The sequence below is a fragment of the Talpa europaea genome (assembly GCF_964194135.1).
Source record: "Talpa europaea genome assembly, chromosome: X".
NCBI classification, from domain to species: Eukaryota; Metazoa; Chordata; class Mammalia; order Eulipotyphla; family Talpidae; genus Talpa; species Talpa europaea.
The window spans coordinates 44,667,421-44,686,144 of NC_140081.1; the positions used below are offsets into that span (position 1 = coordinate 44,667,421).

Sequence of the window (18,724 nt, forward strand, 5' to 3'; positions counted from 1 at the left end):
TTGGTGCCATACTCCATTCATCAGCTACCCCAGAACCCTCCTTCCAGCTCTGTGGGATCAGGGCACCCAGGTTAAGAAGTGGAAAACAGAAACAAATATATTTATTTAAGTGCACTTATCTAAGTTGCTACTGAAAATCACTTCCAAGGCCCAGGAGAGTTGTAGACTAGCCCACAAAAACCATCATCATCATAATAATAATTTGATTCACTTCCATTCTTTTGAAAATGACCAAATCATTCTTGTAACAAATTCTTGACTGATCTGGTCATTTAACATTTACTATTGATATTTTATGAAGAACATTTTCAGTGCCTAGCTTATCTAGCATTTGACAGATTTTTTTTTTACCCAGCAACTTAAAATTGTGTAAAGATTTACTTAGTTAAGAAATATCTGGAACTGATTATCACTTGAGATGGAAAATCTTTCAACCATTATTGACAGTGAATTTGCTAAGGCAAAGACACTGGACTGTAGGTTGAGAAATCTAAGATCGAGTCCCAGGTCTGACATTAACTCCTCCTGTGACCTTGAGTTAGTTGCCTCTCCTCCCTAGGTCTCAGTTTCCTTTCTGAAAAATGAAAAGTTGAGCTACAAATTCCCTCTGACCCTCTCCCCAGCCCACACTTACCAGAGTCAAACTGAAAGGAAGGAGAAGGCAGGGATAGGGTCAATGGAAAGGGCAATTTCAAGATGTTCTTTGGGTTGGGGAAAGGATTTACAGACCTGTCGAGGGATATAACAGTTTCCTTTGGGGCCAAAAGGGATTGGGAAGCCCAGGTTTCCTGGTGTCTGTTTTCAGGAATGCAAAACAGAAAGTCAGACCTATGCTTGCAGATGCATGTCAGGCAAATGATTTGAGGCAAACCTAGCTGGCCACTTGCCAGCCTGGAATCTAGAAGATCAGCAAAAGCGCTGGATAGCATAGAATAAACACCCAGGGACTGGAGAGGGAATGAGAAAAGTGTGGTGGAACAACAGGTCTGGAAAAGACCTGGAAAGTACTATTGGAGCCTTCCAGGAGAAGGTCCCATGGTTCCTTCAAATTCAACACTAAAGATCATATTTTTTAAATCATTCCCCTGGAAACCTTTTCTTTCTCCAGGACTCTTTTCTCTTGGTTAATGCACTGTCACCCACCCAGTCACTCAGACAAGAATTATAGCAATTATCCCATCTCTCTCATTTGCTGTCATTGAGTCATGCATGAAGCTTCTTTGTAATGTTTCCTAAATCTGCCCCGCCATGTTATGACTGTACTCATCTTGGCCCACTCTGCATGAAGGGTTGCTCTGCCTTCCTGACTGTTGACCCTGCTGCCATGCTTTCCCTTCTAGTCCACTTCTCATGCTGCCCCCTGAGATCTCTCCTTGGTCATGCTGAAAAAGTTTTGATTGTTTCCTACCCTTGGTCAACATCCAACTTCTTTGCAATGACATTCAATGTCCCTCATCACTTAAAACAACCTATCTTTCTTGCTTCATCCACCACCACACCCTTACATTTTAGAGTCTTGGGAAAATGTACTATTTCCAAAACATTCCATAAACTCTTATATTGGCCTCTCCATTCGGTGTGTCTTTATCAGCCCCCCTACCTGTCCTGTCAAGCCACCTTGTAGATTCCCTCCTCATTTTGTCCAGGCCTCTATCATAACACATCACAGTGTTTTGCATTTACCTTTTCTTTCCTGTAACTCTCATAGACCATGGGATCTTGGTGAGCAAGGGCTACATCTGCCAACCCCTTGAATCCCCCTAACTTAACAAAAGGGTAAACATGAACAATGAATCTGCCAAAAAACTATCTTTTATTTTGGATGGCATGGCAAAAGAGCTCCTGGTAATCAGACTGGTAACTTATTCCTCTTCAGCAGACTTTCTTCCTTATCATTTCAGCTTTAAACTAGCTATTACAGATCAACACAGAGTCCCCACTGGCTCCAGATGACAAATCATCTTGAGACAGGGCCTTAAAGGTCCAGTAGTTCCAGTCAATGGTGCAGATCCATGTAAAAGACTTTCTCAACAAACCCTTGAAACTTGGAAGTTATCCTATATCTCAGGGTGAGATGGATACTTAAAGACCATTTTAACCAGTGGTTTTCAAACCAAATACTGAGGAACTCAGAGTCCCCAGAGAATCCTTGAAGGATGAAGGATATAGGGGTAGAACAGAGTTGAGGGGTATTTTATTTAACAAAATTTATTTTGCCTGTTGGAGGCTCCATGAAGATTTAACTTAGCGGCTGGATTTGGCCACAAAACAGGAAACTTTAGAGATCATTGCTCTAGTCCAATGCTCACTTGCTAACAAGCTACCTTTTCTATCATTCCTGCTATGTGCCTGCTTGGACTGAGATCAAACTCTGCAGGTATTTCCATGCTTTCCTTTTCATTCTGTACTCAGTGGAAATTTCTTTATATTAAGCCAAAATCACCTACAACTTCCACCCCATGATACTGCTTTCACCCCTTGAAGTCCCTATGACTAATCTTCTGGCATTGTCAACAAAATATGAGAGAAGAGAGGTAAAAGAGATCTTTGTAGCCCATACAGTCCAGTGCTCTTATTGCAGTTGGGGAACCTGAAGTCTAGAGAAAATAGGTGGTTTACACAACAGCAGAAAGTCAGTGGTAAAATTGAGACTACAGCCCAATTCTCCACTCACCACTAAAATCCTCCCCATTACCTGTCCTTCCCGAGAGTGAAAAGCTCCAGTTCCTACAACCACCTCTGTCAGTTCTAATGACTCTTCCCTAAACTGACTCCTAATTTACAGTAACCAATGGCTGAAAATCAGCAGCTCAGTTGGTGAAAGCCCCATTGAGCCCAGGCTGTGGTCAGCCTGGATAAGAGCAGAGGCAAAGGCAAGCACTTTGGCTTCAGAAGAAGCGCTGTTCCCCCATCACAGACTGGGGCCCCATCTGCTTGTCCTCCTCCTCTGTCCATAGAACTAAATTCCATTCACACAGCCCTCCTCCCATGGCAGGGCAGCCAAAGGGCTGCTCTCAGAGGCCCCTCCTGATCTGATTGCTAGAGGATCCCTGCTGTGTGACCTTCCATATCCCAAGCCCAGAAACAGGAAGAGTTGCTTTGGTTTGCTTTTTGAGAAGAAAAATGAAAACATAGGAAGTAGGGCTCCTAAGAACAGAGGCTTCCAATTCTGTGTCCATGTGCCCTTGGAGCAGGATATTTCAGAGAATACATTCCACAGGGGAATGGAATGGCCTCCCTTATTAAAAACAAAACACAAAGTCCTTCAAGGTTTGGAAAGAGAAGAAGGCCAAAAGTAGACTTCTTTAAAAAGAAAACAAAACACAACAGCAACATTGTATTATTTCTTTGTGAGGTAATGTTAGTTTATAACACTGTACATGATTGGGGGGTGTAGGTTCCCACTCTTTTGAGTGTTTGTCACCATACCACATCCACCACCAAGGTTCCCATAGTCCTCCTGCATTGTCCGCTGGGCCCATGCCTACTTTTCTCCTCATCGCCTTCCCTCCCCCTCTGGTAGCCTCCATTGTGCAGTCAGATTTCTAAGGTTTGTTTTGGTTTAGTTTGGTCTGGCCCTTTGTTTTGTTTCCTTATATTCTACATATGGGTAAAATCATCTGGTATTTGTCTTTCTCCAAAGGAGACTCTTAAGCCAGGGAGCAACAGTTGTTTCAGAATCTTCAGCATCCCCGCTCCTGACACTTGGAGCTGTCATAAGTTGATCTCACTGCTGTTATCTCAGCATCTACCCCCAGAGATGCTCTGCTCCCTTCAACATGTGGCACAAAGATCCCAGCCCCTTTCTTGTTTTCCCCAGGATCATCTAAGTAGGCTGGCACTTAGAACCTCCCTTTAAAACCAAGAAAAAGCAGATACAAAATAACTATCCACAAACCGCACACTATGTTCAGTCTTATGAAGTCCATGCTTCTTGTCTCAAGCAAGCCAGCAAAAGTAGGCCAGTGCTTTGCCTGCCCCGGATATCTGCAGAGTAACAACTTTGTTGCCCCGCATGAATGGCTGTAAATTAATCTGGCTTTCTCCCCTCTCAGCTATTTGTTGCTGGGAGGTGGCTGCCATTTTGTTACTGAAAGGGCCAATGCAAAGGGTATTTTAGGAAAAAAACTTTCCATGTGAATTCTTTCCAGTTCTGGCTTCTGGGCTGTGGAACATGCCTAGATCACAGCTAGTTGGCAGGGTAGAGACATGGATCATCAGGGTGTTACACGTGTGCTGCCAGCACAGACACACATACTTTGTCCACACAAACCTTTGTTTTTCAGAGAAACACCACATTGACCACATGAAAAACTACCACTGTATTTTGCTTTTCCTTTTGAGAAGCATGTATCCCCTGGGCCCAGAGGTAAGCAAAACCTCTTTCTGCAAGATGCTTCCAAGAATCTGCTTGTAGTCATATGTTTTCCATAAAAGATCAGGGGGCAAAAAGTCGCTTATATAGAAAAGCAGACATAGATATGGGCTATGGGATAGCATGCAAAATTCACACCAATTTGTAAGCCAGATATGAAGGCTTCCAATAAATTTTCTTACTTTTGGTTGGCTGTGTGGGATGCTCCAGCTCCAGTTGTGTGTGGAATGTTTAGCCATGTTTAGCCACCAAATGCAATGCAAAAATTTGAGAACCATTCACTGAGATAGTCAACTTTCTCATGGTAGAAACTGTTCTCTTGTCTTTGTGTATGCCCCTACCTGACACACAGGCAATCATAGAGAAAGAATATTCAGGAACTATTTGCTACATCCTTCCATCCACACATCTGCTCATCCATCCATGCCAAGAAACACGCAAAAAAGGTAGACTTAAGCTGATGTAAAGAACTCAGTTTCTGGAAAATTCATCTAGGTCTGGATCTGAATCCTGATTCCTGTCACTTATTAGTTGTGCAATTATTTCTCTAAGCCTCGGTTTTCTAGTTTTAAAATGAGGATCCAAATGCACAGCTCCTACATTGTTGTGGGGACTAAGTGTGACTGTGGGAGTGAGATGCTATATAAAACTCCTGAAAATTCACACATTACAGTGATTAAATAATTACCCCAGTACCACCACTGTGACGAACCCCAGCAATAGGGTGGGGAAGGGAAAAATGTCTCCAATCCAGAAGTCTGATTTGAGACAAAGGAAGCAGGATATGAGGTCAGCAATGAGCCCCTGGGCCTCTAGGATGGGGAGGGCCAATGTTTAGTCATGGCTGCAGAGCCCCATCCCCACACCAGGGAGCCAGTGTGTAGGCCAGAGGGCAACTTCTGGTACAATGATGGAAGGATCAGATGTCCCTCTGACACCTCAGGTCACCCACAACCAGATGTGTTTGCCTTCTCATGTCTGTTCATGAGCTCTCCTGAGGCCTGGCTAACAGTAAGTATCATTTGTCAGAGGGGATTAAGATACAATCAGGGGGAAAGTTTTGGTTGCTAACAAACTGTGACCTTGGACAAGTGCTTTCTCCTTCTGGGCCCCCACTTCTTTGTTTTTTTTTTTATTGTTTATTTATTTATTTTTATAGGAGCACTGGGTATAGTCAGAAGTGCGGGAAGGTAAAAGAATTCACCAGAGCCAGAGCGGGGAACAGAACAGGCAGACTGACGAAATACACTGCTGAGGTGAACAGCGAGTGTGGCAGGAGAGGTCTGCGCGCCATGTGGGACCCTCGCTGGTGGCCGGGGATCGAACCGGCACTGCAGAGGCTGCGGGAGGCTGCGCAGCCCAGCACTCAACCACTGCACCACCAGGGGAGGCTCAGGACCCCCACTTCTTATCATTAAAATAAGGAGAGTGGATAGGGTGGACCCTAAGGCCTTTCAAGATCGTACACACTCTGGTTATAGGATCCTTAACCATAAAGGGATCTGACCTTGATTTTCCAAAAATGTGATCAATCTGACCATTGGATCATTTGATACTGACTCCCGCACCCTGGTGAAAAATTGTGAAAAGCGTGTGGGGAGGCCTGGCTGGGGCCCCCTTCTGTTTGTAAGTCTGCTTGTTCCTCTATCTCCTGCCGGTGTTTGGCTGGACTGGCCCTGCTGGATGTCACCCGAGTGATCTGTGATCATAGTACAGGCGAGGGGTGATTGGATGAAGCAGGTTTTTCCCAAGCCCTGGGCTATGGCACAGGTATCTCACAATATAAAATGAGGAAAGGAAAGAAAACAAGAAATCCTGCCTGTTATATACACCTATTTTTTTCAGGAAGAACTCCTTCTAGGCAGGCTTGTTGTCTCAGAAGTCTGTAACAGCCACTGAGATGGAAAGCTGCCAGCCACTGTCTCTGGGACGCTGGACTTCCCTGCCTCCATGGAGGTGTTTTGGTCTTTGTCATTCTCAGGAGCTTGGTGAAAACATCATCCTTTCCTCCCTGAAATCCCAAACAGACTGTGTTTCTGTCTTACAGCATGGCCCGTGTTCTGCTTTTTATTGGAACTATTTCTTCTTATCTGTGGGTTAGAAATAAAATACATACTCTGGAAAAATTTTCTTTTTCTTTTTTTCAAAGATGATTGCAGATTTTATTGTAAAAACAAATACTCCTTTTCATGTAAAGAGATATAATTCAAACAATTTCAGATATCATTTCAGAGACTAGTGTTTTTATTTGTGTTATTCAGAGTATTACCCTTTTACTAAATTCTTTCTAAATTCCCTTTGAATTCCTTATAGAAAGGAAAAAGTTAACACAATTGTGACTCTAAAGCTTACTTTTAAATCTACTTATGCAAAGTTTTCAGATTCAAATATTATAATTTTTTCATCAACTAAATTTTTAGTAATATTATTTAATTTATTTCTATTTAAGTCTCTTTTTTATTTAGATTTTATTTTTATATTCCCCATACAATTACAACCCCCTTATTTTGACCCCAATCCCTCCTTTCCCCGCCCCCCACCCCCCATAGAGTGTCTCTGGTTCATAGTTGTTTGTTGATTTTGATATTTTCTTTCTTATAGTTATTCTTTTTCCTGGTCCCTTATTTAAGTTTTCTAGATTCCTGCTATGAGTGAGACCATCTGGTATTTTTCTTTTTCTTTCTGGCTTATTTCGCTGAGCATGATCCCTTCCAGCACCATCCATGGAAAAAATTTCAACCTGTGTGTCTGGATATAAAATGGGGAGCCAGGGTCCCATAAGTCTTCATTCCCACTTTCCAGAATTAGCTGCTGTTAGGAGGTTTATGTGGTACTTTCCCCCAAAACTTCTACTGTCCAAGCTATTGAAAACACAAGCTCGTGATGCTTCAGACAAAGCTCTGACTTTGGAGACTGGACACTTGTATCTATGTCTCTGCGCTCTACTTGCTTACTGTATCATCTGGGTTGATTCTGTCTCCTCTCTGACTCTCAGTTTTCTGTTCTATAAGATGACAAAATAGTTCCTCTCCTGCTGTCTCATATGGTGGGTGTAAAGACCAATGAGACAAAAGAAATGAAAGCACTTTGGAAACTGCAAGAGTGCTTTATTCAACTCCATGTTGTCTCTGCAACCTGGTTGTAAGCATCTTGAGAAGAGGAACATTGGTCCAGCTGGGGCTGGGTCCCATTGGCCCTAGTTCTGTGACTTGTTTAAACAGGCAGGTGGTGAATGCCAGGGGTGTGATATGCCTGGAGGGGTTAAGCCTCTGCCCCTGTCCTCATCCTGGGTACACAATTCCTGATCTTCCTTTGGACCCAAACCCAGCTAAAAGAACAACTTTTCTAAAGTTATTTCCAAAATGATGCTTCAGTTCAAATATTTTGCAGCTGCTGTTCCTACCCCCTAACTCCCTCAGCTCTCAGTTCATCAGATTCTGGTCCCAAATAATGCTATCAGATTTCCTGACACAATGCACACCCACAAATGTGGGGTGTGTGTGTGTGTTTGTGTGTTTGTTTGGGGGGCGGAGAGAGCAAGAGAGAGCAAGCAAGCGAGCAAGCAAGCGCTCAAGCAGTGGCCAAGAAGATTCAGTTTTCCACTGGAAATCAGCACTGTAAAGCTCCTCATATACCATTCAGTCCAGTTATTCCCCTTCAATCTTTAACAGATAGAGAAACTGAGACCCAGAGAAGGGAAGGGATTGGCTGCCCAGGGAGTTGGTGGCTTGGATAGACAGACGAGAATAGGGGTAAAGGGTCGAGGGGGTACAGTTAAGGGAACCAGTCTAGGGGAGGTGGGTGGGGTCCCTAAAGAGATTAATGTGACCAGAAAGGGGAGGGTAATCAGGAGAAACAATGGGGACCAGCTGCAAAATTCCCCTGCAAAGTGGAAATATAAGAAATAAGAGGGTTGTGGTTTAGCAAGTTATTATGAATCTTGCTGAACAAAGAGAGAGTGGAGAGAAGAAGAGAAAGACAGAGGGGGCCAGAGAAGGGAAAAAAGGAGAAGGAGAAAGACTATGTGGTGATGTTTACAGTGGAGGGGGCAGGAAGGGTTGAGCGTGGCACATTAGCATGTCGGTGACACACACGCCATCTGACCACCTACACGTTCATACCAGGTTTGCTCCTGCCTGTTTTTTTTTTTTTTTTTCTAGGCTCTGAGCATGCAAGCCTGCACATATTTTCTTCACAAACTCAGCATTTTCCCTCTGTCCACTGTTTGGAGAAGTGGGTAGTCTGCAGGTTTTCCTTAGCATATTTGCACACAAGGGTGCTGTGTAAACAGACCTGACTGCCACAGAGGCAACATGCCCATTCTGAGGACAAGATGGGATTTTAGGTATCATCACACTGAGGTGAACTCAGCCCACTTTACTGACAAGAGATAAATAATTTACCAGTGAAAACAATAACCACTATATTAATAAAAATAATTCAATATATATTGAGAACCACTGGTTGTACTGATGAAGAACAAAGGCCTTAGAGCCAAACTACCTGTATTCAAATACAAATTGTACCTACACCCCTTATTAACTGTGTGATCTTGGATAAGTTGCTTGATTTCTCTGAGCCTCAGTTTCCTATCTGTAAAAATTAATAATAATAATAATAATCTCTGAGAAGATTTGGAAGGATGAAATGAGATGACTCAGGCACAGCCTGTAACAATGTGTGGCACCTAACAGCACTCAATAAGCGGGACCTGTCATCATTATAATGTGCTGGCTACTGTATTATGTCTGTAATGATCACAGAAGGTGATTGTGATTGAAAGTTTTTCTTGATACAGATTGAGAATTTTTCCCCTCCCACCCCCGCCCCCACCCCAGTCCCAACTGTACCCTATTTCAAGCCCCAATATATAAAACAGATAAAAAGCAGCATGGATCTGACTGGAGGAGATGGGGTAGGGTGGGGCTGGAGCCTCCAAGCTCAGCCTTCTCTTATTCTCCTCTCCTGAAACATCCCTAAGATTGGCCCCAAGGCTCCTCCCTGGTCACAATTCATAAGGTGATCTAGCCCATCTAACCTTTTTTAGACCCAGATAAAGATACCCACCCGTAACCTTGAAAAGACAAGCAAAGTGCCCAAAGTTATGCAGCAAGACAAAAGCAGAGTGGGTTGGCACCACCAGGCATGGAGTAAAACACCTTAGATCAAGAGAAGACCCTCCTTGGTTAAACTGGAAGCAGAACACACTGGGCTTGGGTAGAAAAGAGTTGGGAAAGGAGGGTCAACAGGGGGCAAAGGGTGGCTAATCCAGGGGCACTGTCCTAGGGCCCTGAACTCTTAGATCCTGCTGGGACCCCTCCAGACTTCAAGACAAGGCCCCATGCTCATGGGACCACTCACTGAACAGGGTTTGGGGTTCTATTTTGACAAAAATGTAGTCCCCTGCCCCTGAGGTGTCCAATCAGTGGGATACAGCTGACAGGGCTAATTCTGCCCTTCAGGCCTTCCAACTGGACTCCTGGCCTGCGTTGTTTTTTTGTTTTCTTTTTTTTTTTTTTACAAGACTCCTCCTCCAGAGTTCCAGCATGGCTGCCTGGTTTCCAATCCATAATCATGCGGGAACTGGAGGGGGCAGGCCTGGTGCTCCGCCCCTTTCACAGCTATGTGTACAGGTGCCCTAGCTGTTTAACAGGTGCTGTTTATTTAAGAACCTGTGTGTTGCCAGCTTTTGTTTCTAGACCTCAGCATAGGTTACCTGAGGACCCCACAAGAAGGAGAAATTATAGGAGATCTTTCCCCTAGAGAACTCTGGGATTTCTCTGGAATCCCTTTTTCTGACTTCATTGCTTGAACCACTGAGGCCTAGTGAGGACTCTGGAAAACCAAATCTCTAGGGCAGGGTAAGCTTTCGGCAAATACTGCGGGGCAATGCCCAGGTGCAAGGCCCTGACTTGCTTGGTTCTCAGAGCCGGGATTTCTGTGTGTACCATGAGGGGATGGAGTAGCTGCCCCCTGATGATTTCTGTGAGAGCCTGGACCCCACAGTGCTCTCTCAATACACTGGCCTAAAGTCCCAGGAGAACATACCGATGATGGATGCAAATGAAACCTGTCTGTTGCCACGACCTGCCAGGTCTCCTGGCGAGTCACAAGAGGGTGGGGATGCAGGAGGCAGACTATTGCCTGTCTGACACAAAAGATCATTTGCTCAAATGGACAGAGCCCTGGATCCCTGAGCTGACCACAAGGTACATGCTACTGTGGGTTGGTGCTGCAGCTTGCCAGATGATAGAGAACAGGTTTCTGCATGTTCTGACCTGGGTAAAGGTATGTGTACTCAGGCTGGGGAGTGGTCCTAGGGGACTGCTATGGATGAACTCTCTACCTCCCAGATAAAAGCATTGAGCCGCTAATATAATACAAGGACAGGAAGAATGCAATGAGCCTAGGTGAAGGACTACAGGCTGAGTTTGCCTCCAACAAAGACATCTTTTTGATGCTTAAGCATCTGAGCCACATAGTAGTGTAGGGTGGTAGGTGAGGAAACAGGCCAGGGAAATGACTTGACATGTCTTCTAGTAAGTGTTGAAGCTGGTGTTTAAACCCAAGAATGCTTTGCAAGTTGCAGTTCTTAAGAGACCGTTCTCTAGAGCTCATAAAATCCACACATGAGTACACTGCCCATCCAGCAAATCTTTTAAGACTTGGCTGCAAGGTACTGAAGCATCCTCCCTTCCCATTTGACTGAGATGCTGAGAAGGCAAATGATTGAGCCATCATCACACAGTCAGTGGAGACCGGGAAACGCTAAAGCCCAGGTTTTTCATCTTTCTGCCTTCAACTGGAAAGCCACAGAACGTGCTAGAAGTAGCACTCCTACTGCTATCTTCTCTGCATCTGGTCATTTTCCACTTGTAAGTGCCCCACAGCTGCTGACTTTCATGGCTTACTAGACATCCCATCAGCCCAAATGGCTTTGTGGACAGGGAACCAGGTTTGGTTCAGCCACACAGATGGCAAAATGAGGTGTGGGGGACATCTTTCTCTTTCCCTCTCACCACCTGTGCTTGCACTTCATGCTCAGTCATTGAGTCATCATTTCATCTGTCTGCCATAATGACACTGGAGAAAGAACACCCATATCGCTCAGCCATGATTTGGTGTGGTCAAGGCTGCTTCTGGACCTCTCACTCACTCACTCTTCATTCAGTCCTTTAACCCATATTCCCTATGTGTCAGTTTTATGCCAAACTCCATTCTGAGTCATAAGTAGTAAAGTACAGTCCCTGCCTTCAGAGAATGCAGTCTTACTGGGGCGGAAGGCATACTGGTAACTCAATAGGGAATGATTGCTAATGTAACTCAGCTGTGGGAAAGTATCCAAGAACAGAATGGTTTGTGCTATCATTAGGAAGGGCTGAAATGATATGTTGTGTTTTTCCAGGTGTAGGAGATAGGACACATAACTCTTTGTGCCTCAGTTTCCTTATCTGTAAAATGGGACAATAATTTTACCTACAGGGTTCCTGTAATAGTGTATGATTTAAAATGTGCAAAGAGCATCAAACAGCTCCAAGAATACTGCAAACACCATACACATGTTTGTGAAATAAGCCAAGAAAATAAGGATGAGCATTTTTGTGAGAGAGAAGAGCACATGTCACACATTTGGAGTTTTAACAAAATTTAGTGTGTTCCGGGAAAGAATGCCAGCTGATTCGGCTGAGTGAGCTTCGACAACACTCTGAACGTCAACCTCAGAAGTGTAGACTCGTCGCTGAAGGTGATGGGCAGCCATTTCTGAAGTTGGAGCTTTGCCGTGGAGGGTGGCCCAGGACTCCTGTGTGAAATGCTAGTGCTCCCCTGTCAGCACCAACAGAGTTAGGTGCAAGAGACTGTCAGTGGTCAGGACACAGTCAGTTGCACACATGAATGGCGGACAAGCCCTGTGCACAGTACAGCCCCTGGCTTCGCATGGGTCTTGGGAAGGAGGAGTTGGGAGCAGAAACAGTAGGTCTCTGTCTTCAAGGAGCTGGTAATCTAAGTGGAATAAGACCTGCTTCCGCCAAGAATTAACTCAATCTTCCTGGAGAAATAGGTGGGTGAGAGGCTCTGCTGTGGTTTGAGAGCCAATACGTATAGTGGCTACTAGCCAAGGCTGACAGTCTGAGTGTAAAGCCCAGGGGTCACTTCCAGACTGTGTGATCTTGGGCAAACTGCCGTATCTCCCTCTGTGCTATAATTTTCCCACTAAAAATGAGGACAATGTTAATTACTCTTCATTGAGCTATCATGATGTATAACTTGTATGTGGAAAGTGTTCAGAAGTTTGGGTCATATCGCAAACTTCTTGAAGGTAGGTTATCGTCAGGAACTAAGGGCTCATCATGAGCCAGGTGTCTGGTGCCCCACGGTAAAAGGCACAGGACTGTAGACGTGAAGGAAAAGGACCAATGTCACCTACCTTCCAGGAATGCTAACTTTCCTCAAAGGGTAAAAGGAGAAAAATATCCACTTTTATATGAAAACAAAATTGATATACAATGGAGTTACCTGGGAAATTCAAGTAAATATTTAAGAGCAGGAACCTCAAGGATTTTCCCTGCTTGGAGCCAGGACTTCAGATTACATGTTCAGCCCTCTAGGGCTCCTTCATTTTCTTCTCCCTCGGCCCTTAGGGGTACTTGGGTACAAAAATCCCAGCTACCCAGGCATGGGTAAACTTATGGAATCTTTATGATGGATCATTCTCTGCAGTAAGGATGATGGGCACCATTATATGCATTCAGGGTTCTGGACTGAGGTTCAGGGCTTGTAGTCTGCCATTAGCTGTGAGGACGCAACAAGTGACATTACTGTTGTTATCCCACAGTTTCCCCATCTGTGAAATGTAGATGATGGGGACAATGATGACAATGATGATGACAATGGTGATGATGATGATAAAAGTACCTACTTTAGAGGGTTGTGGTTAATTACACAGATTAATAAACAAAAAAAAAATCAACACTTACAAAGAACATGCCAGGCATTTAGTTAGTGCTCACAACACATTAGCTTTTCCTCGATTTCACCTCCCCCACATTTTTTCCCTCACGGTTCTTCCCACAGCAACACAGCCAGGCAGGTGTCATCCTGTCCATTTTATGAAGGTGGAAAAAGTTAGGTCAGATGGCCCTCCTCTTGGCTAATGGAGCACATTCCTACAGTGGGGTCTGGAGGAGATGCAAACATATGACCTCTATGATCTTTCCCAGTTCTAAGGTTCTGTGATTCAAGTTTAACTTTGGATCCCTCTCATTCACTGTTCTGATTGGGGCCAAAGCAGCAGAACTCAGGAAAAAAGGGAGGGATTGGCTAGAGAGGGAGATGCCTTAGCAGGGTAGGAAATGACTGCTGCCACCCTTCCTTCTAGGCTGCTGCTACCCAGGGGCTATGTCCCACACTCCCATTCTACCACGAGCAAAAGGGAAGCTCCTATGCTCAGAGGGCGCTGACTGGGGCTTCCTTTTCCTTAGAGGGGAACTTAACTCTGTCGCAGGGGCAGTGCAGGGGTCACTAGAAACTCAGAAGTCAAAGGTTTGGCAACACCAAGATGGGCCCAGAGAGGTATCCCAGCAGCTGTTTATTCTGGCTGAGCTAGTCCAGCATGGGGACTGCTGAAAGGACAGAGGGTCCTGGGAGACAGGGATGGGTTCCCCATTGCTTTATGATCAGATGGGGAAAAAACAGAAAGAATGCAGTGAAACAAAATCGCCTAGTAAATGAAGGAGTAGACAAGAGATCTGTCTTCATTCTGAAATAGACTCATTGTGTGACCTTGGGTAAGTCCTCTTCCCCATGTGAAGAATGCATTCACTTAATAAATATCTTGTGAACACCCACCGTGTGCTGGCACTGTCCTGGGAAAAAAGTTGAATGGCATGGAGACCAATACTTTAATATTTAATTCCCTTTAGCTCTAACACTGAATCTATGAAAAGTGGGGATAAATCTTATGTAAATAAGCATCCTCAATTAACAAACTCTTCTTCCTTTCTCTAGGCTATACCTCCACAAATGGGGCTGCTTAACTAGTCTCCTGGAAAGAGGTATAGAAAACTTAGAGTAAGGGGCTGTGGTCTTCACCTGTGTATCTTCTTATCATTATTCCCATTGGGTCATAGAATTATTAGCCTCTTGTTACAGGAAACTGAGACCCACACAGGAAAAATGGTCCAGGTTATGCCTCACTTAGCGCAGAGCCAGTATTAGAATCTCAGCCCCACTTCATGGCCCGCACCAGAAGTGGAATGGAAATAACCAGCCTTGACAGCTTGGCAGCTGTCTGTCTTCCTTCCACAGTAAACAAAGATAGATAGGACTCCCCAGCATCCCCAAGTCAGGTTATGCAAGTTTGCTGGCTTGGGTGGAGGTTAGAGGTAAGGGAAAGGGCTATGTGCAACTTAGGGCCCAGGAGTCCAGGCTTTGTGTGTGTATGTGTGGGGCGGGGGGAGTAGATTCCCCAGTAACCATTTATTTTATCCTAAAATTCAGTCTTTCTTTATGGAGAGTATACTTTGTGCCAGGTATCATGCCCTGCCCCTCTGGCCCCTCACCACAGTCCTGCAATAGAGATAACTATTCCCCATTTACAGGATGGCCAAGTCATTTGCATTCTTGGGCCTCTGTTTTGCACCCATTAGAGAGTCTGAAAGGAAAGCTGCTCATAAGGTCCAGAACATTCTTGATAATAAAAGACCCTCTTTCAGGGTGCCCATGTTGGAACCCAAGGTCCTGTTGCTCTGGTTAGAAAGACAGAAAATGGGGGTGGAGGTGATGAGAAGCAGGATGACCAGGAGGCTGAAGAATGAGCAAATCAGTTTGCCAAGATGGCAGGACATCGTTCTCCCTCTTTATCTGGCTTTGCACAAGGTCTTTTGCCATGTCTGCTTGGGGAGATCTGAGGTAGCTAGGAGGAGACTGAAAAGACTGTCTCACCCTGGGAGAAGAGAGCAGAAAGCAGTGGGATCTGTGGCAAAACAGCTCATAAATATGGGGCCCAGGATAGAAAGGGCAGGGAGTGGGATTCTAACCTGGGAGAAGCAGCCCAAGGGCGATGGGGAGGTCAAGTAGGAGAGCTGGACGACTTAGAGCCTGCGTGCTTAAAGGAGAGAGAAGGTGGGTGCGAGTTTCCTGCTCAAGGTGAAGGAGTGGAAGTTTCTAGGCGCTGATGAGGGGGTGGGGCAGCCGGGCTATTGCTCTTCCGTAAGCCCCTCCCTGGGAGCCGTCTCAGCTACCACTCACTTGAGGTGAGACCACTGGAGGTGCCAGTGCTGCTGGAGCGGTAGCTGCCGGTGGGGCTCGGAAGCCGCCCACGGACCCTTGACCCAGGGGGCGCCGGGTTGGGGGGCCAGTCCTATGGCGCCCAAAGCTCGGGACAAGAACCCCGTGGACTCCGAGGGCTGTGAAGGGCACACGATGGGACAAGCCGCGCTGGAAGTCAGGTGAACAGAGCCAGGCACCCTGGCTAGGAGGTTAGGGCTCAGCTGCACTTCCCTGCCAGCACGGTGGTCCAGAGAGTTCCCCTGTCTTGGATTCCATTCCTTTTCCATCCATTAGTACTATGCCCCCACCCTGCCTTGCATTCCCCTTTATCACAGCTTCCACCCCTCATGCAGAGGTCAACACTTGGCACTGAGATCAACACCCTGGCTGTTGATCCTGCTTACCCTGTTCCTCTCCCCAGCCCCCTGCAAGTGCCTGACAGGTTAATGCATATGAAGTCTGGGCCCTGCCTGGGGACCAAATCTGAGAGAGAGAGAGAGAGAGAGAGAGAGAGAGAGAGAGAGAGAGAGAGAGAGAGAGTTTCAGGGTATTAAGGGAAAGCTCTGTTCATATTCTAATTCATATTTAGGCCTTTCAGTCCCAAGGGGCCCCATCCTGTTATTATCCAGACAGCCCTGCTGGTTTCACCACTACCCCTCTCTCCTGCTGTCTTCATCTGCCACTCAAAAAGGGCATCTTGGTTATTAACACACAGTAGGGGTTTAGCAAAGAGTATGTTCCTGACCCCCAGGTTCCTCCAGTACTTCTTTCTTCATCTCTGCCTCTGGTGTTGCACTAGCATCCTCCTCTCTTCCTGTCCTACTGGATGTCTGACCCTAAGCCTCTGCTTTCGCCTGTTCATTCCATTGTCTGTCTGTCCTCTTACCCCTTTTTTTGCTCTTCATCTCCTGGGATGTCACTACACAGTAGTAAGGGGGTAGTTCCTCACACCCTCCCTCATTGCTGCAGGTCCTGACGTTTTGCCCTGTCCCTTAGCTCCTGACAGTAACCCTGATAGCACCTCTTTCATCAGTTCAAACCTCCATTCCAAGGCTTTTTCTCACTTCAGTGAGTCCCCCAGAGTGCCTGGCACTTTGTCTTTTTATTTATTTTTTAAGATTTATTTATTTACACATACAAGCACTGGGTACAGTCAGAAGCACGGGAGGGTGAGAGAATTCACCAGAGCCAGAGCGGGGAGCAGAGCAGGCAGAAGGACCGAAGTACACTACTGAGGGGAGCAGCGGGTGGCAGGAGAGGTCTGTGCGCCATGTGGGACCCTCCTCTGGTGGCCAGGGAGCAGCCGGGGATCGAACTGGCGCTGCAGAGGCTGCGGGCAGCTTTGCAACCCAGCGCTCAACCGCTGTGCCACCGGGGAGGCCTTCACATTTTTTTTTTAAAAGTGGAAATATATTTATATTTCTTTGAGCACTTAAAAAATTCCCAGGCTCTGCTGGTTCCTTTTCCCTAGCAAATTCTCCCCTACTCCCCACCCCCCCTCACCAAATGGCAGGGAGGAAACAGTGAACTGGGTTGTGTCATGAGGTAGGATGTGAATGCACAGAATGGACAGAATCTCTGGAAATCCACGAATCAGACCCTCTGACAGTATCTCTGCGGACACTGTGGCCCAGAGACAGCCAAACTCTTAGCAAGGTCACACAGCTCCTCTATGGCAGAAGCAGGGTAGAAGTCAGAGTTGCAGTCCTGCCTCCTGATCTAGGAGCCTTGGTGTGGGTAGGGTCCAGTAGCTGCCTTCCTGGTGTTGCTTGAGAGGAGTCTGTTGATCTAGAGACATTAGGTATCCAACCTGGAAGCCTTGCTTTCTCCTCCCTCCCTGTCCCTGGGACCTAACTTGGCTGCCCACCTGTCTGGATTGGGCATTCTTCATCTAGGGCTGCTGTTGCTTCCCCCACTGGCATCAGAGTGGCTGGATACCAAGGTACCCTGGCTGTTGGTCATGTCTACCCTGTTTTTCTCCCCAGCCCCTGCAAGTGCCTGACAGGTTAATGTGTATGAAGCCTGGGCCCTGCCTGGGGACCAAATCTATGAGAGAGAGAGAGAGAGAGAGAGAGAGAGAGAGAGAGAGAGAGAGAGAGAGAGAGAGAGAGAGAGAGAGAGAGTGTTTTGGGGTATTAAGGGAAAAGCTCTGGGGAAGTGCCTACTGAAGGGGCTCCAAATCCAAGAAAAGCCCAGAGCCTTCCTTGAGTGACCTCAAATCTATGCCCTATCTGGTGTCACCCCAGGGCCTCTAAGGGCTTCCTTTCAGAGACTGGAGACAGGGTGAATGGGTGGTGACCAAGGGGCGGGCTCAGTGTGCCTGAATTGAGGCAGCCAAGACCTAGAGACCTATAATCAAGGGTTGAGCTGGACCAGGCTCTGGGCAGGGTCTATTAAAGCTACTCCCCTTACTCCCAAGCTTTTCTCCAACTTCACGGGCACTAGATTTGGTTTCAGGCTGAGGTCAGGCTATGTTGGACTGATGGTGGTCCCTGTGGTGGAAAGAAAGAGCTCCCTCTTTTTTCCTCTTCCATCTCCTCCTACATTTTATCTTGGGAGCTGCTTCCTGGAAGAGTCTGGAAGAGTCCCAGACAAGAGGACAGGATCCTGAGCACTGTTCAGGGCTTTGGGTGTTTATTGCGACCCAAGTGTCCTGGAGTGAGGCTCAGGACAATGGTATATAGTATTTCTCTTTGCCATCACCAAGAAGAAAAAGGCTGATTGACCCTGGAAAAAAGCCTTCATCTGCAATACATTTAGTGCCATCTTGCCCCCCGCCACAACCCCTTATAGTACACCCTCAAGTTCATTATCTCAACAATGCCCTCCAGGGATGATGCTGCATCCTCATGTCACAAGTGAAGAAACTGATGGTTAGAGGCTCACAATGACTTGCCCTGAGTGACATAGCTGGAAGGTGTTAGACCTGGGACTAGCACCCAACTCTCCTATTCACTGATCCAGGGTTTTCTCCAACATTGTCCAGTTACCATATGAACACTCAGGAGCACTTATTATGTACCAGCCACCATTCCAAGTGATTTCATCTAGCAGATCTACTTAATACCCATTATAAGATCA

The 18,724-nt window shown here is 46.1% G+C and overlaps 1 protein-coding gene across 2 annotated transcripts in view; it reads left to right on the plus strand.

Moving 5' to 3' along the window:
- The window catches only part of STARD8 (StAR related lipid transfer domain containing 8), a gene marked incomplete at both ends in the record, with an annotated part of 73,582 nt that overhangs the window by 17,773 nt on the left and 37,085 nt on the right, over positions 1–18,724 (plus strand). Inside the window, one exon of one of the 2 annotated variants that reach the window (XM_084258236.1) lies at positions 15,771–15,822. The exons of the other annotated variant lie outside the window; for it this stretch is intronic. Of the gene's footprint in view, positions 1–15,770; positions 15,823–18,724 lie in introns of those variants that run through there. 2 annotated transcript variants of the gene reach the window in all.